The 27,132-nt window shown below is 30.0% G+C and overlaps 1 protein-coding gene, 2 long non-coding RNA genes and 1 pseudogene across 5 annotated transcripts in view; 2 read left to right on the forward strand and 2 right to left on the reverse strand.

The window, feature by feature from the left end:
• The window catches only part of LOC135124408 (uncharacterized), a 66,324-nt gene that overhangs the window by 35,598 nt on the left and 3,594 nt on the right, over window positions 1-27,132 (forward strand). The window lies entirely within an intron of this gene.
• Window positions 1-27,132, forward strand: part of LOC135123907 (uncharacterized) — a 40,535-nt pseudogene that overhangs the window by 12,460 nt on the left and 943 nt on the right.
• Window positions 193-26,518, reverse strand: LOC135124410 (uncharacterized). The gene is made up of 3 exons (XR_010279786.1): window positions 26,112-26,518; window positions 430-607; window positions 193-377 (listed from the first exon to the last, which is right to left on the reverse strand). It is a non-coding gene; the product is annotated as an uncharacterized LOC135124410 (long non-coding RNA).
• Window positions 1,252-2,850, reverse strand: LOC135124072 (uncharacterized). Of its 2 annotated transcripts, none has more exons than XR_010279751.1 (3): window positions 2,496-2,850; window positions 2,307-2,445; window positions 1,252-2,255 (listed from the first exon to the last, which is right to left on the reverse strand). It is a non-coding gene; the product is annotated as an uncharacterized LOC135124072 (long non-coding RNA). The 2 variants fall into 2 exon arrangements; XR_010279750.1 differs by having other exon boundaries at window positions 1,252-1,770; window positions 1,821-2,445; window positions 2,496-2,838.

Here is a 27,132-nt window from a genome sequence, read left to right on the forward strand (position 1 = left end):
CAATGTTGATGAAGAATTATTAGCTACACAGGCAGTTGCAATCTCGTTTGAATTTAATAAATAACTATTTTGCACGTTTATAAAATGTGATATATATAACTTTTTAATTGTTTTTATTGTTTCACATGATTTGCTTAACGTTTTTTTAATTGTTTAGTGTTGTACTTGATGTTCATAATAAAACTACTCTAGTGACTCCACTTTTGTTTTATTGTTTAAAATTACGCAATTGTTTTTGCTTCAATCTCAACTCCGTTTTCAATATCGCCATTTTTAACTGATGTTCTTCCAAAAACTTTTGTTTTTGCAGCTTGATGAACTCAAGTTTCGCCTCAATGACAGGATTAGAATAAACTTTTTTCCTTGGTTAACTCCAACTGAAAAATTAACAGAATTCATTTTGTGGACTTTAAAAACAATGCAACTTACATCTACTTTTCCCCCTTAATTTTTTGGAAGTTTGTTGAGAGAGTTTTTTTGGACAATATGCAGTCCAGTCGGTCTCTATTTCCTCCACGCCTTCTTGTCGATTACTTCCCGAAGGTCCTGGGACAAATCTGTTCATGTTCTGCCATCATATATTCCTCAATACTAGGGGGGTTATGAACTAAAAAGTGAAGATAAAAAATATTATTTCACGACTAATTATATATATTTATATATATATATATATATATACGTCAATAATAACTTTTGGCCTCGCGCCAGATTTAGGCAACAAGTAATGGGAGAATATGAAAACCACATCCTAGCCTCAAACCTGTCATATCAGTGTTCAAATTTGTATTTATGGTTGCATCATTTACAACAAGCGAATGCTTGACACGTTTTAAAGTAGGTAAATACAGGGTCATCAAAATTGATTGAGAGAGTTGGTACCCCCTGTTTTTGTTGTGAAGTTTGTCAACCTTATGACAGATTTGTTTAAGGTTATATGGCAATGAATTCAGTGGCGTGACAAAAATTAGAAACTTCAAATCTGACAACTAATGTTTTTACCAAAAAAAAAAGTCGAAAAAAGACGCCACTGAGTTTTGAAATTTGAAACTTGAAACTTCAAATCTGACAGCTAATATTTTTATACAACTTAATAAACCAAATTATTCAAGTTCAGGTTTACCAACTCTCTCAATCAATTTTGATGACTCTGTATTTGGAGTTATAGTTTAAACTGTTTTCGAGTAAAAGAAAGAAAACGTGGTATGAATCAGTTTATTCAGAAACAATTAAAAACAGCCACATAGAGGCTGAAGAAATTAAGATAATCAAAGAGAAAAGAAAACAACTTAAAACTAGGAAAGCTTACTTCGTAGTAAGTGCAATTATATTCTATGAACATTTAATACTACTATAAAACACCAAAGTAGATTATTCATATTTCTTATGAAGTTAGAGATTGCAATTATTAACAAAGTTGACAACGTATGGATAAAGTTAAATATATATCTTTTAGTCAAAAGAGGTGTCTGCACAATTTGTTACAGTGTGTTTGCAGGTATATTTGTACAATGCAGCAGCTGCTGCATTCACTATCCAAATGTAATGTATAAATAATGATTTGTCTGGTGTATGGTGCGGTCTTAAAATTAGGTATTTTTACTATATTTCAATTGGATAAATATTTTTACACATATTTGTAAATTCTCGTGCTTTGCCAGTTTTAGACGTTGGAATTTTAATTATTAGCGTATCGTTTTTGTCTTGAATGCCGTCGTTATTTTTCAATTTATCCATTCCACATGCTCCTACAACTTCTAATAAAAAATAAACCTAAAACATAATGATTTATAGACAATGTGATTGACCTTGTTTGAGATCACCTTTAACATCAGGTACATTTAATCACGGGCTTCTGTTAAAAATTTTGGTAAGTCTTCTCTTGTAAATATATTTGATTTCTTGGCAATGTAACCTATATTTTTTGCTTGAAAACTTGGTGTACTTAGATATATCTATGCTGTTTTTTATTAACAGAGTTGACTTTAACTACGACTATGCAGCCCAAAGTGTTAAAGATTTCACAGAATTTGCTTTTTCAGCGAAATACTCGTATGCAATGAGGTGTTCTCCATATATTTTGCATGGTTGTTTCTGCGCAAAAAAAAAATTCATACCGCTTTTCATAAACTGTGGCTGAGTTTTTAGGTAATAAATTTGATATATTATCTGCCAGTTTTTGCAAGTTCGGTCGAATGCATGTAAACTGCTTGTTATTATTGCTATCCATCTCTATTTTGCAATTGCTGCAGATCTTTCTGCAAGCAAAAATATTAAAAGTGCCGAAAAATAAGAGGTATGCTTCATACTTTCATTTAAAATGGGCATCTAAGCTAATAATCTGTTCTGTAATAATAATAAAAGCTTATTATAGGTTATGTAGATACAAGAAAATTGTTCAAATTCTTCCATTCCGCATACTCCTACAACTTCGAATAAAAAATATACCTAAAACATTATGTTTTATAGACAATGTGATTGACCTTCTTTGAGATTACCTTTGACATTAGGTACATTAATCACGGGCCTCTGTTAAAAATTTTCGTAAGTTTTCTCTTGTAAATATATTTGATTTCTGGGAAACATAACCTATATTTTTTGCTTGAGAACTTGGTGTACTTAGATTATATCTATGCTGTTTTATATTAACAGAGTTGATTTTAACAACGACTATGTAGCCCAAAATGTTGATTTCACAGAATTTTCTTTTTCAGCGAAATACTCGTATGCAAAATGAGATATTCTCCATATAACGTTTTCCATGGTTGTTTCTGCACCGAACAAAAACTTATTACAGGTTATGTGGATACACATTGTTCGCTGCCATAGAATGTCGCTGCACTTCAAGAAATTCGCTGTTGCCATGCAAGGTTGCGACGTTGCGAGATTACGCGCAAATTTAGTTAATAAATTATATTTATAAAATTAATAAACCGGATGTGTTTCTAATAACTAATAAAAAGGGTTAACAAAGAGTATAGAATTACTGCTAAACCGAAAAACAATTTATAACCTTGTAAAAGGTAATTGTGGAGGTAGATAATACTAATATGACAACACCGCATTTAATTTCTGTGCCGATTTTTGAACATAGAAAAAGCACATTACTGCGCGATTTCGAAAAAAGAAACATTACTATTTTTTAGCAGCTTTTAACCTCTCTTTTTATATTTCTCCAAGAAAGGCGTACATGTCAATTTTAAAATACCAGTTTAAGTTGGAGTAAGAAATTTACTTTTTCTACTTATGGAGTCAATCTGGATATTTGCTTAAGGGTGTGCTTTAAATTTTAGGAATTAATATCTTGGAACGTCATGCATCGTTTCCATACATTTTTGAGCTTCTGTTTTATTTTCTAATCACTTGGAATTTCATTTCCAAAAACAAAAATTGTACTTGAAATGATAGATATGAAGCTCATTATTCCGAAACATGTAATTATAAGATCAAATGTTACTATGCATGAAATGTATTATTTGATATAAAGTAACTTTTGATATCGCATTCTTTAGATTTTTTTCATGGGTACTTTACAGTTAATAGTATCACCATGAAATTGTTTCTTAGATTTGTTTTTCTTTCTTCCGGTATTTGAATCACAATTTGATAATCTTAAAACAACGACAATTAATTTAACTTTAGCTTGAGTTGTGAACCTGAAAGTTGTTTTGTATGAATTTGTGTGACAAAAGTGTACTAAAGATGAAAATAATTACTTATACTCTTTTATAATCATTAATTACATTTGTAGCAATTTTTGGCCTCTCGTATTTTATATTATTTTATCCAAGAAACAAGCGAAATTTGAAAAACCAGTTTAATATTTTAATGGAGCAGTAATTATGAACCCAAATGTTGCTATGGATAAAAACTATTATTTGACTTAAATTAACTTTTGGAATCACAGTCTTTGGATTTTTTTCGTAGATACTCCATAGTAAACAACATAATTATAAATCTGTCCCTTTGATTTATTAATTTCTCAATCCGCCGATATTTGAAAGACGATTTGGTATTCTTAAAACAAGGGTTACTAATTTAATGTTTCCTTGGACTGTGAGCCTGAAAGTTGTTTTGTATGAATCCATATGGGGTCAAAGTGTACTAAAGATGAAAAGAATGACTTCGTTTATAGCATCTTTTGGCCTCTCGTGTTTAATATTTCTCCAAGAATGTTTTTAATTTTGTAAGATATTGGGCCAATAAAACATACACAGACAACATTATTTGCAATTCTTCCAACCACCTATGGATTCATAAAATATCAACTTTTGCATCTTTAATTGAAATATTGTTCAATTCTAATCTAAACCATGAAAACTATAATAAAGAACTTCAGTCCATAAAACAAATTGCAATAAATAATGACTTTAAAGTAAAATTAATCCACAATCTAATTGACAAAATAAGATACAAAATTAAAAAAAAAACAATGTTGCTCGTTGTTCAAAACGGACCATGATACTAAGGAAGACATAGGTAGATATTATTTTCTGGATTTTATTGAAACATTATCTTACAAAATTAAAAACATACTAAATAGAGTGAATAAAAATGTTAATATTTCATTTAGAAAAATTAATTCAACCAGAAATCAGTTACTGAACAACAAAGATAAAATTACTTAACTAGATAAAGCCGGAGTCTATCAATTACAATTTGAATGTTGAGACTGTGCCTTAAATTTTACGAATCCATATCGTGAAATAATACACCTCATGAATTTCACTGGCTTGTGTTGAAATTTCGGGTTTCCAATTTTAAATTTATTAATCTAGTACTTCGTTCCAAAAACAAAATTGTGCCCGGAATGATGGGTTAATTACCTGTTGTCACATATACGAAGCGCACGAGTCCGAAAGTTACCTAACATGCAATTATGAGGCTAAATGTTGCTATGGATGAAAACTATTATTTGAATTAAAGTAACTTTTGGCATCACAGTCTTTAGATCTTTTTTCATAGGTATTTTACACTTAACAACATCATTATGAATTTATTTCTTAGATTTATTTCTCAATCCACCAATATTTGTCTTAACCTCATAGAAAATGTTTCGTCTTATGGAAAAAATCTGAATCTTTACACTTGGGGGTGTGCCTGAATATATAGCACCGAATATTGCCTCACATGAATTTTACTGCCTCGATTTGACCAAATTTTGGGTTTCCGATTTTAGATTTAATCATGTACCTAGTACTTTAAGATATATTAGCACATGAGTCCGAAATTATGAGGCCAAAAGTTTCTATGGATGAAAGCCATTATTTGATTTAAAGTAACTTTTGGCATCACATTCTTTAGATTTTTTTAATAGTTACTTCACAATTAATAACATAATTATGATTTTTTCTTTTAGGTTTATTTCTCTTATCTGTTATTAAAATAACTGCTATTAAGTTAATTTTAGCCTGGGTTGTAAGTTTGAAAGTTGTTTTCTACGATTCTGTGAGGCCAAAGTCTACAAAAGATGAAAATAATTTTAGGTTAGATAGTTCAACACTCAGCCAATTATTTATTTTTATTTATACTATTTTCGTGTGGTATAGCAAGAATAATGGTCAAAAATCAAGTATTTTAGGATCAAAAAACGGCACATCATTTTCCAGATAATATTAACACTAAGTAATAAGTCTAAAAATCTAACCAAATATTGACTTTTTTAAAGTGTTATAAGTTTACTGACGAGGTGGCTGAGAAAGGGGATGAACCCTGAAACTGCAATCACCAAAATAGTATAAATAAAAATAAATAATTGGTTGACTGCAGAACTACATAACCCAACTTTATACCCACGCTAATATGGAAACACACATATCAAAATAATTAGCTCATTTATAGCAACTTTCGAACTCTCGTATTTTATATTTGTCTAAGTAGCAAGTACTTAAAAAATGTAAATTATCACTTTAACTTTGAATAAAAAATATTTTTATGAATGCGTCTACAGATACTTCTACCATTCATAGTCTAATTTTGTTTTAATTTCATACAAAATGTTTCGTATTATGGAAAAAATCTGAATCTTTACACTTGGGGGTGTGCCTGATTATATAGCACCGAATATTGATTCACATGAATTTTACTGCCTCGATTTGTCCAAATTTTGGGTCTCCGATTTTAGATTTATTCATGTACCTTGTACTTTACTGTATGTTAGCACACGAGTCCGAAAGTTATTCATAATGTAATTATGAGGCCAAAAGTTTCTATGGATGAAAGCCATTATTTGATTTAAAGTAACTTTTGGCATCACAATCATTAGATTTTTTTAATAGTTACTTCACAATTAATAACACAATTATGACTTTTTCTTGTAGGTTTATTTCTCTTATTTGTTATTAAAATAACTGCTGTTAAGTTAATTTTAGCTTGGGTTGTAAGTTTGAAAGTTGTTTTCTACGATTCTGTGAGGCCAAAGTCTACAAAAGATGAAAATAATTTTAGGTTAGATAGTTCACCACTCTGCCAATTATTTATTTTTATTTATATTATTTTCGTGTGGTATAGCAAGAATAATGGTCAACAATCAAGTATTTTAGGCTCAAAAAACGGCAGATCAAATTCCTGATAATATTAACACTAATAAGTCTGAAAATTTAACCAAATATTGACTTTTTTAAAGTGTCATAGGTTTACTGACGAGGTGGCTGAGAAAGGGGATGAACCCTGAAACTGCAATCACCAAAATAGTATAAATAAAAATAAATAATTGGTTGACTGCAGAACTACATAACCCAACTTTATACCCGCGCTAATATGGAAACACACATATCAAAATAATTAGCTCATTTATATCAACTTTCGAACGCTCGTATTTTATATTTGTCTAAGTAGCAAGTACTTAAAAAATTTAAATTATCACTTTAACTTTGAATAAAAAAATATTTTTATGAATGCGTCTACAGATTCTTCTACCATTCACAGTCTAATTTTGTCTTAACTTGATACAAAATGTTTCGTATTATTTAAAAAATCTGAATCTTTACAGGGGGTGTGCCTGAATATATAGCACCGAATATTGATTCACATGAATTTTACTGCCTCGATTTGACCAAATTTTGGGTTTCCGATTTTAGATTTATTCATGTACCTTGTACTTTAATGTATGTTAGCACATGAGTCCGAAAGTTATTCGTCATGTAATTATGAGGCCAAAAGTTTCTATGGATGAAAGCCATTATTTGATTTAAAGTAACTTTTGGCATCACAATCTTTAGATTTTTTTAATAGTTACTTCATAATTAATAACACAATTATGACTTTTTCTTGTAGGTTTATTTCTCTTATTTGTTATTAAAATAACTGCTATTAAGTTAATTTTAGCTTGGGTTGTAAGTTTGAAAGTTGTTTTGTACGATTCTGTGAGGCCAAAGTCTACAAAAGATGAAAATAATTTTCGGTTAGATAGTTCAACACTCTGCCAATTATTTATTTTTATTTATACTATTTTCGTGTGGTATAGCAAGAATAATGGTCAACAATCAAGTATTTTAGGCTCAAAAAACGGCAGATCAAATTCCTGATAATATTAACACTAATAAGTCTAAAAATTTAACCAAATATTGACTTTTTTAAAGTGTTATAAGTTTACTGACGAGGTGGCTGAGGAAGGGGATGAAACCTGAAACTGGTATCACCAAAATAGTATAAATAAAAATAAATAATTGGTTGATTGCAGAACTACCTAACCCAACTTTATACCCACGCTAATATGGAAACAAACATATCAAAATAATTGGCTCATTAATAGCAACTTTGGACCTGTCGTCCTTTATATTTGGCTAAGTAGCAAGTATTTAAAAAATGTAAATTATCACTTTAACTTTGAATAAAAAATATTTTTATGAATGCGTCTACAGATACTTCTACCATTCATAGTCTAATTTTGTTTTAACTTCATACAAAATGTTTCGTATTATGGAAAAAATCTGAATCTTTACACTTGGGGGTGTGCCTGATTATATAGCACCGAATATTGATTCACATGAATTTTACTGCCTCGATTTGTCCAAATTTTGGGTCTCCGATTTTAGATTTATTCATGTACCTTGTACTTTACTGTATGTTAGCACACGTGTCCGAAAGTTATTCATAATGTAATTATGAGGCCAAAAGTTTCTATGGATGAAAGCCATTATTTGATTTAAAGTAACTTTTGGCATCACAATCTTTAGAATTTTTTAATAGTTACTCCACAATTAATAACACAATTATGACTTTTTCTTGTAGGTTCATTTCTCTTATTTGTTATTAAAATAACTGCTGTTAAGTTAATTTTAGTTTGGGTTGTAAGTTTGAAATTTGTTTTCTACGATTCTGTGAGGCCAAAGTCTACAAAAGATGAAAATAATTTTAGGTTAGATAGTTCAACACTCTGCCAATTATTTATTTTTATTTATACTATTTTCGTGTGGTATAGCAAGAATAATGGTCAACAATCAAGTATTTTAGGCTCAAAAAACGGTAGATCAAATTCCTGATAATATTAACACTAATAAGTCTAAAAATTTAACCAAATATTGACTTTTTTAAAGTGTTATAGGTTTACTGACGAGGTGGCTGAGGAAGGGGATGAACCCTGAAACTGGTATCACCAAAATAGTATAAATAAAAATAAATAATTGGTTGATTGCAGAGCTACCTAACCCAACTTTATACCCACGCTAATATGGAAACAAACATATCAAAATAATTGGCTCATTAATAACAACTTTGGACCTGTCGTCCTTTATATTTGGCTAAGTAGCAAGTATTTAAAAAATTTAAATTATCACTTTAACTTTGAATAAAAAATATTTTTATGAATGCGTCTACAGATACTTCTACCATTCACAGTCGTAATTTTGTCTTAACCTCATAGAAAATGTTTCGTTTTATGGAAAAAATCTGAATCTTTACACTTGGGGGTGTGCCTGAATATATAGCACCGAATATTGATTCACATGAATTTTACTGCCTCGATTTGACCAAATTTTGGGTTTCCGATTTTAGATTTATTCATGTACCTTGTACTTTAATGTATGTTAGCACATGAGTCCGAAAGTTATTCGTCATGTAATTATGAGGCCAAAAGTTTCTATGGATGAAAGCCATTATTTGATTTAAAGTAACTTTTGGCATCACAATCTTTAGATTTTTTTAATAGTTACTTCATAATTAATAACACAATTATGACTTTTTCTTGTAGGTTTATTTCTATTATTTGTTATTAAAATAACTGCTATTAAGTTAATTTTAGCTTGGGTTGAAAGTTTGAAAGTTGTTCTCTACGATTCTGTGAGGCCAAAGTCTACAAAAGATGAAAATAATTTTAGGTTAGATAGTTCAACATTCAGCCAATTATTTATTTTAATTTATACTATTTTCGTGTGGTATAGCAAGAATAATGGTCAAAAATCAAGTATTTTAGGATCAAAAAACGGCACATCAATTTCCAGATAATATTAACACTAATAAGTCTAAAAATCTAACCAAATATTGACTTTTTTAAAGTGTTATAAGTTTACTGACGAGGTGGCTGAGAAAGGGGATGAACCCTGAAACTGGTATCACCAAAATAGTATAAATAAAAATAAATAATTGGTTGATTGCAGAACTACCTAACCCAACTTTATACCCGCGCTAATATGGAAACACACATATCAACATAATTAGCTCATTTATAGCAACTTTCGAACTCTCGTATTTTATATTTGTCTAAGTAGCAAGTACTTAAAAAATGTAAATTATCACTTTAACTTTGAATAAAAAATATTTTTATGAATGCGTCTACAGATACTTCTACCATTCATAGTCTAATTTTGTTTTAATTTCATACAAAATGTTTCGTATTATGGAAAAAATCTGAATCTTTACACTTGGGGGTGTGCCTGATTATATAGCACCGAATATTGATTCACATGAATTTTACTGCCTCGATTTGTCCAAATTTTGGGTCTCCGATTTTAGATTTATTCATGTACCTTGTACTTTACTGTATGTTAGCACACGAGTCCGAAAGTTATTCATAATGTAATTATGAGGCCAAAAGTTTCTATGGATGAAAGCCATTATTTGATTTAAAGTAACTTTTGGCATCACAATCATTAGATTTTTTTAATAGTTACTTCACAATTAATAACACAATTATGACTTTTTCTTGTAGGTTTATTTCTCTTATTTGTTATTAAAATAACTGCTGTTAAGTTAATTTTAGCTTGGGTTGTAAGTTTGAAAGTTGTTTTCTACGATTCTGTGAGGCCAAAGTCTACAAAAGATGAAAATAATTTTAGGTTAGATAGTTCACCACTCTGCCAATTATTTATTTTTATTTATATTATTTTCGTGTGGTATAGCAAGAATAATGGTCAACAATCAAGTATTTTAGGCTCAAAAAACGGCAGATCAAATTCCTGATAATATTAACACTAATAAGTCTGAAAATTTAACCAAATATTGACTTTTTTAAAGTGTTATAGGTTTACTGACGAGGTGGCTGAGGAAGGGGATGAACCCTGAAACTGGTATCACCAAAATAGTATAAATAAAACTAAATAATAATTGGTTGATTGCAGAACTACCTAACCCAACTTTATACCCGCGCTAATATGGAAACACACATATCAAAATAATTAGCTCATTTATATCAACTTTCGAACGCTCGTATTTTATATTTGTCTAAGTAGCAAGTACTTAAAAAATTTAAATTATCACTTTAACTTTGAATAAAAAAATATTTTTATGAATGCGTCTACAGATTCTTCTACCATTCACAGTCTAATTTTGTCTTAACTTCATACAAAATGTTTCGTATTATTGAAAAAATCTGAATCTTTACACTTGGGGGTGTGCCTGAATATATAGCACCGAATATTGATTCACATGAATTTTACTGCCTCGATTTGACCAAATTTTGGGTTTCCGATTTTAGATTTATTCATGTACCTTGTACTTTAATGTATGTTAGCACATGAGTCCGAAAGTTATTCGTCATGTAATTATGAGGCCAAAAGTTTCTATGGATGAAAGCCATTATTTGATTTAAAGTAACTTTTGGCATCACAATCTTTAGATTTTTTTAATAGTTACTTCACAATTAATAATACAATTATGACTTTTTCTTGTAGGTTTATTTCTCTTATTTGTTATTAAAATAACTGCTGTTAAGTTAATTTTAGCTTGGGTTGTAAGTTTGAAAGTTGTTTTCTACGATTCTGTGAGGCCAAAGTCTACAAAAGATGAAAATAATTTTAGGTTAGATAGTTCAACACTCTGCCAATTATTTATTTTTATTTATACTATTTTCGTGTGGTATAGCAAGAATAATGGTCAACAATCAAGTATTTTAGGCTCAAAAAACGGCAGATCAAATTCCTGTTAATATTAACACTAATAAGTCTAAAAATTTAACCAAATATTGACTTTTTTAAAGTGTCATAGGTTTACTGACGAGGTGGCTGAGGAAGGGGATGAACCCTGAAACTGGTATCGCCAAAATAGTATAAATAAAAATAAATAATTGGTTGATTGCAGAACTACCTAACCCAACTTTATACCCACGCTAATATGGAAACAAACATATCAAAATAATTAGCTCATTTATAGCAACTTTGGACCTGTCGTCCTTTATATTTGGCTAAGTAGCAAGTATTTAAAAAATGTAAATTATCACTTTAACTTTGAATAAAAAATATTTTTATGAATGCGTCTACAGATACTTCTACCATTCATAGTCTAATTTTGTTTTAACTTCATACAAAATGTTTCGTATTATGGAAAAAATCTGAATCTTTACACTTGGGGGTGTGCCTGATTATATAGCACCGAATATTGATTCACATGAATTTTACTGCCTCGATTTGTCCAAATTTTGGGTCTCCGATTTTAGATTTATTCATGTACCTTGTACTTTACTGTATGTTAGCACACGAGTCCGAAAGATATTCATAATGTAATTATGAGGCCAAAAGTTTCTATGGATGAAAGCCATTATTTGATTTAAAGTAACTTTTGGCACCACAATCTTTAGAATTTTTTAATAGTTACTCCACAATTAATAACACAATTATGACTTTTTCTTGTAGGTTTATTTCTCTTATTTGTTATTAAAATAACCGCTGTTAAGTTAATTTTAGTTTGGGTTGTAAGTTTGAAAGTTGTTTTCTACGATTCTGTGAGGCCAAAGTCTACAAAAGATGAAAATAATTTTAGGTTAGATAGTTCAACACTCTGCCAATTATTTATTTTTATTTATACTATTTTCGTGTGGTATAGCAAGAATAATGGTCAACAATCAAGTATTTTAGGCTCAAAAAACGGCAGATCAAATTCCTGATAATATTAACACTAATAAGTCTAAAAATTTAACCAAATATTGACTTTTTTAAAGTGTCATAGGTTTACTGACGAGGTGGCTGAGGAAGGGGATGAACCCTGAAACTGGTATCACCAAAATAGTATAAATAAAAATAAATAATTGGTTGATTGCAGAACTACCTAACCCAAATTTATACCCACGCTAACATGGAAACAAACATTTCAAAATAATTGGCTCATTTATAGCAACTTTGGACCTGTCGTCCTTTATATTTGGCTAAGTAGCAAGTATTTAAAAAATTTAAATTATCACTTTAACTTTGAATAAAAAATATTTTTATGAATGCGTCTACAGATACTTCTACCATTCATAGTCTAATTTTGTTTTAATTTCATACAAAATGTTTCGTATTATGGAAAAAATCTGAATCTTTACACTTGGGGGTGTGCCTGATTATATAGCACCGAATATTGATTCACATGAATTTTACTGCCTCGATTTGTCCAAATTTTGGGTCTCCGATTTTAGATTTATTCATGTACCTTGTACTTTACTGTATGTTAGCACACGAGTCCGAAAGTTATTCATAATGTAATTATGAGGCCAAAAGTTTCTATGGATGAAAGCCATTATTTGATTTAAAGTAACTTTTGGCATCACAATCATTAGATTTTTTTAATAGTTACTTCACAATTAATAACACAATTATGACTTTTTCTTGTAGGTTTATTTCTCTTATTTGTTATTAAAATAACTGCTGTTAAGTTAATTTTAGCTTGGGTTGTAAGTTTGAAAGTTGTTTTCTACGATTCTGTGAGGCCAAAGTCTACAAAAGATGAAAATAATTTTAGGTTAGATAGTTCACCACTCTGCCAATTATTTATTTTTATTTATATTATTTTCGTGTGGTATAGCAAGAATAATGGTCAACAATCAAGTATTTTAGGCTCAAAAAACGGCAGATCAAATTCCTGATAATATTAACACTAATAAGTCTGAAAATTTAACCAAATATTGACTTTTTTAAAGTGTCATAGGTTTACTGACGAGGTGGCTGAGAAAGGGGATGAACCCTGAAACTGCAATCACCAAAATAGTATAAATAAAAATAAATAATTGGTTGACTGCAGAACTACATAACCCAACTTTATACCCGCGCTAATATGGAAACACACATATCAAAATAATTAGCTCATTTATATCAACTTTCGAACGCTCGTATTTTATATTTGTCTAAGTAGCAAGTACTTAAAAAATTTAAATTATCACTTTAACTTTGAATAAAAAAATATTTTTATGAATGCGTCTACAGATTCTTCTACCATTCACAGTCTAATTTTGTCTTAACTTGATACAAAATGTTTCGTATTATTTAAAAAATCTGAATCTTTACAGGGGGTGTGCCTGAATATATAGCACCGAATATTGATTCACATGAATTTTACTGCCTCGATTTGACCAAATTTTGGGTTTCCGATTTTAGATTTATTCATGTACCTTGTACTTTAATGTATGTTAGCACATGAGTCCGAAAGTTATTCGTCATGTAATTATGAGGCCAAAAGTTTCTATGGATGAAAGCCATTATTTGATTTAAAGTAACTTTTGGCATCACAATCTTTAGATTTTTTTAATAGTTACTTCATAATTAATAACACAATTATGACTTTTTCTTGTAGGTTTATTTCTCTTATTTGTTATTAAAATAACTGCTATTAAGTTAATTTTAGCTTGGGTTGTAAGTTTGAAAGTTGTTTTGTACGATTCTGTGAGGCCAAAGTCTACAAAAGATGAAAATAATTTTCGGTTAGATAGTTCAACACTCTGCCAATTATTTATTTTTATTTATACTATTTTCGTGTGGTATAGCAAGAATAATGGTCAACAATCAAGTATTTTAGGCTCAAAAAACGGCAGATCAAATTCCTGATAATATTAACACTAATAAGTCTAAAAATTTAACCAAATATTGACTTTTTTAAAGTGTTATAAGTTTACTGACGAGGTGGCTGAGGAAGGGGATGAAACCTGAAACTGGTATCACCAAAATAGTATAAATAAAAATAAATAATTGGTTGATTGCAGAACTACCTAACCCAACTTTATACCCACGCTAATATGGAAACAAACATATCAAAATAATTGGCTCATTAATAGCAACTTTGGACCTGTCGTCCTTTATATTTGGCTAAGTAGCAAGTATTTAAAAAATGTAAATTATCACTTTAACTTTGAATAAAAAATATTTTTATGAATGCGTCTACAGATACTTCTACCATTCATAGTCTAATTTTGTTTTAACTTCATACAAAATGTTTCGTATTATGGAAAAAATCTGAATCTTTACACTTGGGGGTGTGCCTGATTATATAGCACCGAATATTGATTCACATGAATTTTACTGCCTCGATTTGTCCAAATTTTGGGTCTCCGATTTTAGATTTATTCATGTACCTTGTACTTTACTGTATGTTAGCACACGTGTCCGAAAGTTATTCATAATGTAATTATGAGGCCAAAAGTTTCTATGGATGAAAGCCATTATTTGATTTAAAGTAACTTTTGGCATCACAATCTTTAGAATTTTTTAATAGTTACTCCACAATTAATAACACAATTATGACTTTTTCTTGTAGGTTCATTTCTCTTATTTGTTATTAAAATAACTGCTGTTAAGTTAATTTTAGTTTGGGTTGTAAGTTTGAAATTTGTTTTCTACGATTCTGTGAGGCCAAAGTCTACAAAAGATGAAAATAATTTTAGGTTAGATAGTTCAACACTCTGCCAATTATTTATTTTTATTTATACTATTTTCGTGTGGTATAGCAAGAATAATGGTCAACAATCAAGTATTTTAGGCTCAAAAAACGGTAGATCAAATTCCTGATAATATTAACACTAATAAGTCTAAAAATTTAACCAAATATTGACTTTTTTAAAGTGTTATAGGTTTACTGACGAGGTGGCTGAGGAAGGGGATGAACCCTGAAACTGGTATCACCAAAATAGTATAAATAAAAATAAATAATTGGTTGATTGCAGAGCTACCTAACCCAACTTTATACCCACGCTAATATGGAAACAAACATATCAAAATAATTGGCTCATTAATAACAACTTTGGACCTGTCGTCCTTTATATTTGGCTAAGTAGCAAGTATTTAAAAAATTTAAATTATCACTTTAACTTTGAATAAAAAATATTTTTATGAATGCGTCTACAGATACTTCTACCATTCACAGTCGTAATTTTGTCTTAACCTCATAGAAAATGTTTCGTTTTATGGAAAAAATCTGAATCTTTACACTTGGGGGTGTGCCTGAATATATAGCACCGAATATTGATTCACATGAATTTTACTGCCTCGATTTGACCAAATTTTGGGTTTCCGATTTTAGATTTATTCATGTACCTTGTACTTTAATGTATGTTAGCACATGAGTCCGAAAGTTATTCGTCATGTAATTATGAGGCCAAAAGTTTCTATGGATGAAAGCCATTATTTGATTTAAAGTAACTTTTGGCATCACAATCTTTAGATTTTTTTAATAGTTACTTCATAATTAATAACACAATTATGACTTTTTCTTGTAGGTTTATTTCTCTTATTTGTTATTAAAATAACTGCTATTAAGTTAATTTTAGCTTGGGTTGAAAGTTTGAAAGTTGTTCTCTACGATTCTGTGAGGCCAAAGTCTACAAAAGATGAAAATAATTTTAGGTTAGATAGTTCAACATTCAGCCAATTATTTATTTTAATTTATACTATTTTCGTGTGGTATAGCAAGAATAATGGTCAAAAATCAAGTATTTTAGGATCAAAAAACGGCACATCAATTTCCAGATAATATTAACACTAATAAGTCTAAAAATCTAACCAAATATTGACTTTTTTAAAGTGTTATAAGTTTACTGACGAGGTGGCTGAGAAAGGGGATGAACCCTGAAACTGGTATCACCAAAATAGTATAAATAAAAATAAATAATTGGTTGATTGCAGAACTACCTAACCCAACTTTATACCCGCGCTAATATGGAAACACACATATCAACATAATTAGCTCATTTATAGCAACTTTCGAACTCTCGTATTTTATATTTGTCTAAGTAGCAAGTACTTAAAAAATGTAAATTATCACTTTAACTTTGAATAAAAAATATTTTTATGAATGCGTCTACAGATACTTCTACCATTCATAGTCTAATTTTGTTTTAATTTCATCCAAAATGTTTCGTATTATGGAAAAAATCTGAATCTTTACACTTGGGGGTGTGCCTGATTATATAGCACCGAATATTGATTCACATGAATTTTACTGCCTCGATTTGTCCAAATTTTGGGTCTCCGATTTTAGATTTATTCATGTACCTTGTACTTTACTGTATGTTAGCACACGAGTCCGAAAGTTATTCATAATGTAATTATGAGGCCAAAAGTTTCTATGGATGAAAGCCATTATTTGATTTAAAGTAACTTTTGGCATCACAATCATTAGATTTTTTTAATAGTTACTTCACAATTAATAACACAATTATGACTTTTTCTTGTAGGTTTATTTCTCTTATTTGTTATTAAAATAACTGCTGTTAAGTTAATTTTAGCTTGGGTTGTAAGTTTGAAAGTTGTTTTCTACGATTCTGTGAGGCCAAAGTCTACAAAAGATGAAAATAATTTTAGGTTAGATAGTTCACCACTCTGCCAATTATTTATTTTTATTTATATTATTTTCGTGTGGTATAGCAAGAATAATGGTCAACAATCAAGTATTTTAGGCTCAAAAAACGGCAGATCAAATTCCTGATAATATTAACACTAATAAGTCTGAAAATTTAACCAAATATTGACTTTTTTAAAGTGTTATAGGTTTACTGACGAGGTGGCTGAGGAAGGGGATGAACCCTGAAACTGGTATCACCAAAATAGTATAAATAAAACTAAATAATAATTGGTTGATTGCAGAACTACCTAACCCAACTTTATACCCGCGCTAATATGGAAACACACATATCAAAATAATTAGCTCATTTATATCAACTTTCGAACGCTCGTATTTTATATTTTTCTAAGTAGCAAGTACTTAAAAAATTTAAATTATCACTTTAACTTTGAATAAAAAAATATTTTTATGAATGCGTCTACAGATTCTTCTACCATTCACAGTCTAATTTTGTCTTAACTTCATACAAAATGTTTCGTATTATTGAAAAAATCTGAATCTTTACACTTGGGGGTGTGCCTGAATATATAGCACCGAATATTGATTCACATGAATTTTACTGCCTCGATTTGACCAAATTTTGGGTTTCCGATTTTAGATTTATTCATGTACCTTGTACTTTAATGTATGTTAGCACATGAGTCCGAAAGTTATTCGTCATGTAATTATGAGGCCAAAAGTTTCTATGGATGAAAGCCATTATTTGATTTAAAGTAACTTTTGGCATCACAATCTTTAGATTTTTTTAATAGTTACTTCACAATTAATAATACAATTATGACTTTTTCTTGTAGGTTTATTTCTCTTATTTGTTATTAAAATAACTGCTGTTAAGTTAATTTTAGCTTGGGTTGTAAGTTTGAAAGTTGTTTTCTACGATTCTGTGAGGCCAAAGTCTACAAAAGATGAAAATAATTTTAGGTTAGATAGTTCAACACTCTGCCAATTATTTATTTTTATTTATACTATTTTCGTGTGGTATAGCAAGAATAATGGTCAACAATCAAGTATTTTAGGCTCAAAAAACGGCAGATCAAATTCCTGTTAATATTAACACTAATAAGTCTAAAAATTTAACCAAATATTGACTTTTTTAAAGTGTCATAGGTTTACTGACGAGGTGGCTGAGGAAGGGGATGAACCCTGAAACTGGTATCGCCAAAATAGTATAAATAAAAATAAATAATTGGTTGATTGCAGAACTACCTAACCCAACTTTATACCCACGCTAATATGGAAACAAACATATCAAAATAATTAGCTCATTTATAGCAACTTTGGACCTGTCGTCCTTTATATTTGGCTAAGTAGCAAGTATTTAAAAAATGTAAATTATCACTTTAACTTTGAATAAAAAATATTTTTATGAATGCGTCTACAGATACTTCTACCATTCATAGTCTAATTTTGTTTTAACTTCATACAAAATGTTTCGTATTATGGAAAAAATCTGAATCTTTACACTTGGGGGTGTGCCTGATTATATAGCACCGAATATTGATTCACATGAATTTTACTGCCTCGATTTGTCCAAATTTTGGGTCTCCGATTTTAGATTTATTCATGTACCTTGTACTTTACTGTATGTTAGCACACGAGTCCGAAAGATATTCATAATGTAATTATGAGGCCAAAAGTTTCTATGGATGAAAGCCATTATTTGATTTAAAGTAACTTTTGGCACCACAATCTTTAGAATTTTTTAATAGTTACTCCACAATTAATAACACAATTATGACTTTTTCTTGTAGGTTTATTTCTCTTATTTGTTATTAAAATAACCGCTGTTAAGTTAATTTTAGTTTGGGTTGTAAGTTTGAAAGTTGTTTTCTACGATTCTGTGAGGCCAAAGTCTACAAAAGATGAAAATAATTTTAGGTTAGATAGTTCAACACTCTGCCAATTATTTATTTTTATTTATACTATTTTCGTGTGGTATAGCAAGAATAATGGTCAACAATCAAGTATTTTAAGCTCAAAAAACGGCAGATCAAATTCCTGATAATATTAACACTAATAAGTCTAAAAATTTAACCAAATATTGACTTTTTTAAAGTGTCATAGGTTTACTGACGAGGTGGCTGAGGAAGGGGATGAACCCTGAAACTGGTATCACCAAAATAGTATAAATAAAAATAAATAATTGGTTGATTGCAGAACTACCTAACCCAAATTTATACCCACGCTAACATGGAAACAAACATTTCAAAATAATTGGCTCATTTATAGCAACTTTGGACCTGTCGTCCTTTATATTTGGCTAAGTAGCAAGTATTTAAAAAATTTAAATTATCACTTTAACTTTGAATAAAAAATATTTTTATGAATGCGTCTACAGATACTTCTACCATTCACAGTCGTAATTTTGTCTTAACCTTATAGAAAATGTTTCGTTTTATGGAAAAAATCTGAATCTTTACACTTGGGGGTGTGCCTGAATATATAGCACCGAATATTGATTCACATGAATTTTACTGCCTCGATTTGACCAAATTTTGGGTTTCCGATTTTAGATTTACTCATGTACCTTGTACTTTAATGTATTTTAGCACATGAGTCCGAAAGTTATTCGTCATGTAATTATGAGGCCAAAAGTTTCTATGGATGAAAGCCATTATTTGATTTAAAGTAACTTTTGGCATCACAATCTTTAGATTTTTTTAATAGTTACTTCATAATTAATAACACAATTATGACTTTTTCTTGTAGGTTTATTTCTCTTATTTGTTATTAAAATAACTGCTATTAAGTTAATTTTAGCTTGGGTTGAAAGTTTGAAAGTTGTTCTCTACGATTCTGTGAGGCCAAAGTCTACAAAAGATGAAAATAATTTTAGGTTAGATAGTTCAACATTCAGCCAATTATTTATTTTTATTTATACTATTTTCGTGTGGTATAGCAAGAATAATGGTCAAAAATCAAGTATTTTAGGATCAAAAAACGGCACATCAATTTCCAGATAATATTAACACTAATAAGTCTAAAAATCTAACCAAATATTGACTTTTTTAAAGTGTTATAAGTTTACTGACGAGGTGGCTGAGAAAGGGGATGAACCCTGAAACTGGTATCACCAAAATAGTATAAATAAAAATAAATAATTGGTTGATTGCAGAACTACCTAACCCAACTTTATACCCGCGCTAATATGGAAACACACATATCAACATAATTAGCTCATTTATAGCAAATTTCAAACTCTCGTATTTTATATTTGTCTAAGTAGCAAGTACTTAAAAAATTTAAATTATCACTTTAACTTTGAATAAAAAAATATTTTTATGAATGCGTCTACAGATTCTTCTACCATTCACAGTCTAATTTTGTCTTAACTTCATACAAAATGTTTCGTATTATTGAAAAAATCTGAATCTTTACACTTGGGGGTGTGCCTGAATATATAGCACCGAATATTGATTCACATGAATTTTACTGCCTCGATTTGACCAAATTTTGGGTTTCCGATTTTAGATTTATTCATGTACCTTGTACTTTAATGTATGTTAGCACATGAGTCCGAAAGTTATTCGTCATGTAATTATGAGGCCAAAAGTTTCTATGGATGAAAGCCATTATTTGATTTAAAGTAACTTTTGGCATCACAATCTTTAGATTTTTTTAATAGTTACTTCACAATTAATAATACAATTATGACTTTTTCTTGTAGGTTTATTTCTCTTATTTGTTATTAAAATAACTGCTGTTAAGTTAATTTTAGCTTGGGTTGTAAGTTTGAAAGTTGTTTTCTACGATTCTGTGAGGCCAAAGTCTACAAAAGATGAAAATAATTTTAGGTTAGATAGTTCAACACTCTGCCAATTATTTATTTTTATTTATACTATTTTCGTGTGGTATAGCAAGAATAATGGTCAACAATCAAGTATTTTAGGCTCAAAAAACGGCAGATCAAATTCCTGTTAATATTAACACTAATAAGTCTAAAAATTTAACCAAATATTGACTTTTTTAAAGTGTCATAGGTTTACTGACGAGGTGGCTGAGGAAGGGGATGAACCCTGAAACTGGTATCGCCAAAATAGTATAAATAAAAATAAATAATTGGTTGATTGCAGAACTACCTAACCCAACTTTATACCCACGCTAATATGGAAACAAACATATCAAAATAATTAGCTCATTTATAGCAACTTTGGACCTGTCGTCCTTTATATTTGGCTAAGTAGCAAGTATTTAAAAAATGTAAATTATCACTTTAACTTTGAATAAAAAATATTTTTATGAATGCGTCTACAGATACTTCTACCATTCATAGTCTAATTTTGTTTTAACTTCATACAAAATGTTTCGTATTATGGAAAAAATCTGAATCTTTACACTTGGGGGTGTGCCTGATTATATAGCACCGAATATTGATTCACATGAATTTTACTGCCTCGATTTGTCCAAATTTTGGGTCCCCGATTTTAGATTTATTCATGTACCTTGTACTTTACTGTATGTTAGCACACGAGTCCGAAAGATATTCATAATGTAATTATGAGGCCAAAAGTTTCTATGGATGAAAGCCATTATTTGATTTAAAGTAACTTTTGGCACCACAATCTTTAGAATTTTTTAATAGTTACTCCACAATTAATAACACAATTATGACTTTTTCTTGTAGGTTTATTTCTCTTATTTGTTATTAAAATAACCGCTGTTAAGTTAATTTTAGTTTGGGTTGTAAGTTTGAAAGTTGTTTTCTACGATTCTGTGAGGCCAAAGTCTACAAAAGATGAAAATAATTTTAGGTTAGATAGTTCAACACTCTGCCAATTATTTATTTTTATTTATACTATTTTCGTGTGGTATAGCAAGAATAATGGTCAACAATCAAGTATTTTAGGCTCAAAAAACGGCAGATCAAATTCCTGATAATATTAACACTAATAAGTCTAAAAATTTAACCAAATATTGACTTTTTTAAAGTGTCATAGGTTTACTGACGAGGTGGCTGAGGAAGGGGATGAACCCTGAAACTGGTATCACCAAAATAGTATAAATAAAAATAAATAATTGGTTGATTGCAGAACTACCTAACCCAAATTTATACCCACGCTAACATGGAAACAAACATTTCAAAATAATTGGCTCATTTATAGCAACTTTGGACCTGTCGTCCTTTATATTTGGCTAAGTAGCAAGTATTTAAAAAATTTAAATTATCACTTTAACTTTGAATAAAAAATATTTTTATGAATGCGTCTACAGATACTTCTACCATTCACAGTCGTAATTTTGTCTTAACCTTATAGAAAATGTTTCGTTTTATGGAAAAAATCTGAATCTTTACACTTGGGGGTGTGCCTGAATATATAGCACCGAATATTGATTCACATGAATTTTACTGCCTCGATTTGACCAAATTTTGGGTTTCCGATTTTAGATTTACTCATGTACCTTGTACTTTAATGTATTTTAGCACATGAGTCCGAAAGTTATTCGTCATGTAATTATGAGGCCAAAAGTTTCTATGGATGAAAGCCATTATTTGATTTAAAGTAACTTTTGGCATCACAATCTTTAGATTTTTTTAATAGTTACTCCACAATTAATAACACAATTATGACTTTTTCTTGTAGGTTTATTTCTCTTATTTGTTATTAAAATAACTGCTGTTAAGTTAATTTTAGTTTGGGTTGTAAGTTTGAAAGTTGTTTTCTACGATTCTGTGAGGCCAAAATCTACAAAAGATGAAAATAATTTTAGGTTAGATAGTTCAACACTCTGCCAATTATTTATTTTTATTTATACTATTTTCGTGTGGTATAGCAAGAATAATGGTCAACAATCAAGTATTTTAGGCTCAAAAAACGGCAGATCAAATTCCTGATAATATTAACACTAATAAGTCTAAAAATTTAACCAAATATTGACTTTTTTAAAGTGTTATAGGTTTACTGACGAGGTGGCTGAGGAAGGGGATGAACCCTGAAACTGGTATCACCAAAATAGTATAAATAAAAATAAATAATTGGTTGATTGCAGAACTACCTAACCCAAATTTATACCCACGCTAATATGGAAACAAACATTTCAAAATAATTGGCTCATTTATAGCAACTTTGGACCTGTCGTCCTTTATATTTGGCTAAGTAGCAAGTATTTAAAAAATTTAAATTATCACTTTAACTTTGAATAAAAAATATTTTTATGAATGCGTCTACAGATACTTCTACCATTCACAGTCGTAATTTTGTCTTAACCTTATAGAAAATGTTTCGTTTTATGGAAAAAATCTGAATCTTTACACTTGGGGGTGTGCCTGAATATATAGCACCGAATATTGATTCACATGAATTTTACTGCCTCGATTTGACCAAATTTTGGGTTTCCGATTTTAGATTTACTCATGTACCTTGTACTTTAATGTATTTTAGCACATGAGTCCGAAAGTTATTCGTCATGTAATTATGAGGCCAAAAGTTTCTATGGATGAAAGCCATTATTTGATTTAAAGTAACTTTTGGCATCACAATCTTTAGATTTTTTTAATAGTTACTTCATAATTAATAACACAATTATGACTTTTTCTTGTAGGTTTATTTCTCTTATTTGTTATTAAAATAACTGCTATTAAGTTAATTTTAGCTTGGGTTTTAAGTTTGAAAGTTGTTTTCTACGATTCTGTGAGGCCGAATTGTACAAAAGATGAAAATAATTTTAGGCTAGATAGTTCACCACTCTGCCAATTATTTATTTTTATTTATACTATTTTGGTGTGGTATAGCAATAATAATGGTCAACAATCAAGGATTTTACAATTTTCTTCCTTTATCGCATCCCCTTTGCTCCAGCCTTACTCCGCTCTTTTCCACTCCTTTCATCCACCCTGCTTCTCTTCCATCTTCATTCAATATTTCTGTTATACTTTCCTTTTTTCTTTAATTTCGCCCTAGTCTTGTAGCATGTATTCTAAAGTCTCTTGCACTTCTCCACACATCCTATATATTCTTCTGCTTTCGCTTAAGCAAAAGTTATTGTTTCTTTCTTCATGTCCACCCCTCTGTCTAGCAATTACTTTTTCTCCTTCGTTCTTTCTCTCTCTAGGTACCTTGGCGTTGTTTCTGATATTATCTTTAGACGAGTATAACCCCCATTGTACCTAGGTTCCTTTATACTCGCCATTGGACATATTTGTCCTTGTCGCCACTTTCGAGGAGACCTTTACTTTTCCACATCTCATTCATTATTTCACAGAGTCTTTCAATCAAATCATCCGTTCTAAACGTCCATACATCATTTACCAATCCATTCCTCCCTGGTCTTTTCCCTCTTTTCGACCCTCCAACTTGTTTCCATATTTTTTCCACTGTAATGTTCGGCCATTCTTTCTCTCTCAGCATTCTCGGTTTAACTCTTTTGCGCTACAATACTCTCATTTCCACTCATTAGTTTCATGAAATGGTACTTCCATTGTATTATTAGCATTTCTTCACTGATCATGTTTTTGTTTTTCCTTATTTTGGTTCTTGCTCTGATTTTATGGCTTTTATTTTATTTCTTCTTTCGGAATCTCTTCTTTTTTTTCTTCACACCGACCTGTTATTATTTCTTGCTGGACAGTACTCTTCTTTTTTATCTTTCCCTTTTTACACCTTCGTAAACATTTTCTTTCTTATGTTTTTAAATCTCTGCATCTATTAACCCGCCATTTGTTTCTCTTTTCTGATTTCTTCGTTATAAATACTTTTCTTATTGCTGCTTTTTCAGTTGTTGTTTTTAATTCTTCTATTTTATTTTAGCTTACTTCTTTTGAATTCAATTTCCAACATCTTTTATAATGCTCAGTTCCCTTCTCCTTTTTATCTACTTCCTTATTTGTGACTCCGACTTTTCTACTTCTATCCCTCAATTTTACTTCTTATAGCATGTGGTCGGAATCAATTCTTTCTCCTAATTTAAATGTTTCGGCTTCTTCATCAGCTACTGGGTTGCATATACAGGTAAATTCTTTACCTTCATCCCCCTCCTTCACCCCATTCAAGACTACCAAACTCTTTCTTCAATTAATTTCCATAGAAATTTTCTGTCTTTATTTAAAATTTTATCTTTAGATTTTTCTGTGCGTTCTCCGCTATATTCCCTGCTTTTGTTGCCTATTTTGGCGTTAAAACCATCTCCTATCAGAAGAAATTCTTCGTTAGACTCTTCAATTTTTTCTTAAATTTTTTTCTTCAAATTTTTTGTAATTACAATGCAATACAATATGCAATTTCTTTTTTTCTTTTATCTTTCTTTCCACTATGCGTTCCACTTCTATTACCCGCTCTTCGATTTGTTTTATATCTTTTGTCACCCCTGTTATGGATCCCCCACTTGCTTCACCCTCAACTTTTCCTTTTTCCTTGTTCAATTTATTCCCCTTACTCTTTAGTATCCATGTTTCTGTTAATCACACAAAATCAAAATTTTATGTACTCATTAAATAAATTCTGTTTATTTTTCTTAATAATGCAATATTTCAAACAAGCAATTTTAAACCCCATTTGTCCTCCCCGCTTTTCTTTTCCATTCCCTCTCTATTTTTTTTTATAATTACCACCCCTTCTCTTTATGCTTCCTTGCTCAGTTAATTCCAACTCTCTTTGTAAAATTTTTCATCCAAATTTCCCTGTCTTCATTCCATGTCCTCAACTTTCCGTTTCTTACATTCTATAGCTGTTGTGTATCTTTTTTTTTTCTTTCTTACTCTCTAACTTCTTTCTGAATTTTTGGCTCTTCTACTGTCCAACTGTTTTCAGTTGCTTTATATTTTCTTTAATTTTAGATAAATTTCCAACATTCTTCTGGAAATTACTACCTTCAAACAACTTCCCGTATTTATATAAAACCTAGTCATAATATTTGCTTTGTTAAGTAAATCATCTATGCAACCAACTTTTATACTTAACAATCTTTTCTCAAACCAAAATTGTTAAAATTACTGTTAAAAGATGTCACTGGATGTGCGTGAGTCCAAATGTTACGTTGAATGTGTGAGTCACTTCGGCCTCAAAAGCTACGGCGAGGCCGAAACTTCCAATTTGAGCCCAAAAGTATAAATACGTGAGAGAATTTGAGGTCGAAAGTTATCATTAACATATATATAGGTATACCTATTTCATTATCACAGTCATAACTACTTGGGAAGCCCTTCAACTTGGACACCCATTAACTGTTTAACTTTTGCTTCTACTGGATTCAGCTCTTTTTCTTCGCTATCTCCTCCACCAGTTTTTCTAAAGCTCAAAATAATTTTTGAATTTTTTTCTTTAGTTTTTTTCTTTAAATTGTTATATTTGTCCCTCAATGGTTTTGTAGATCTGGCTCCACTAGTACTATTGGCATTGAACAAATCGGTCACTTTTTCCCATGCCTTTTCTTTATCTTTCCAGTGCTGAGCCCCAGATTGCTTATTCTCTATGACATCTTTATTTTCTGCTATTATATCGATAAGTAAACTTTCGTCTTCTTTCGAAAAATTTGCGCTTCGCTTACTACTGTCTTTTTTATCCATTCCACAATTATTATATAGGTAATCAAATACTTTGTACATTATAAAATATTGTTAAAACAATTAATATAGTGCTATTTGATTGTTACATACCTTTGTAGACAATATACACAATAACTTTATGAAAAGAAAATGTTATTGCAATTTTCAATCACAATATAAAAAAAAACAAGGAACTAATATAACGCGTGTATTCAAAACGTCAACAAAATATGACAACACAGATTAACAATGCGAGCGAACAGCTGACTCGCCGCGCATGCTTACAAGTACAGTGTTGTGTACCAACGAAAGGAAATTTAATATTAACTTCTAGTTCCCCAACCAACAGTTGGAACTATTAGTTAACTGTAACTACAAGTTGGCTGACCAGCACTTTTGACCAGCGATTGTACAACCGGGCCTAAGTCTTCCACTCACTGTTCTCTACTTGTCCCATTAAAAATTACATACATCTAATTATTGTAGGTTATTAGAATTACATTTTTCAGAGACTTGTTACTGAGTTATAATGAGCAATTTAAGTACAATAAAATGCATAGAAGTAAAATCAAATAAACAAAAATAGAAAGAAAAACAACTAGTGTGGTGTCACAGTTTGTAACTTTATCAATATGTATGAT

This window comes from Zophobas morio, unplaced genomic scaffold (genome assembly GCF_036711695.1).
Source record: "Zophobas morio isolate AGI-343-1 ecotype UQ-CSIRO unplaced genomic scaffold, CSIRO_AGI_Zmor_V1 ptg000007l, whole genome shotgun sequence".
Classification (NCBI taxonomy): Eukaryota; Metazoa; Arthropoda; class Insecta; order Coleoptera; family Tenebrionidae; genus Zophobas; species Zophobas morio.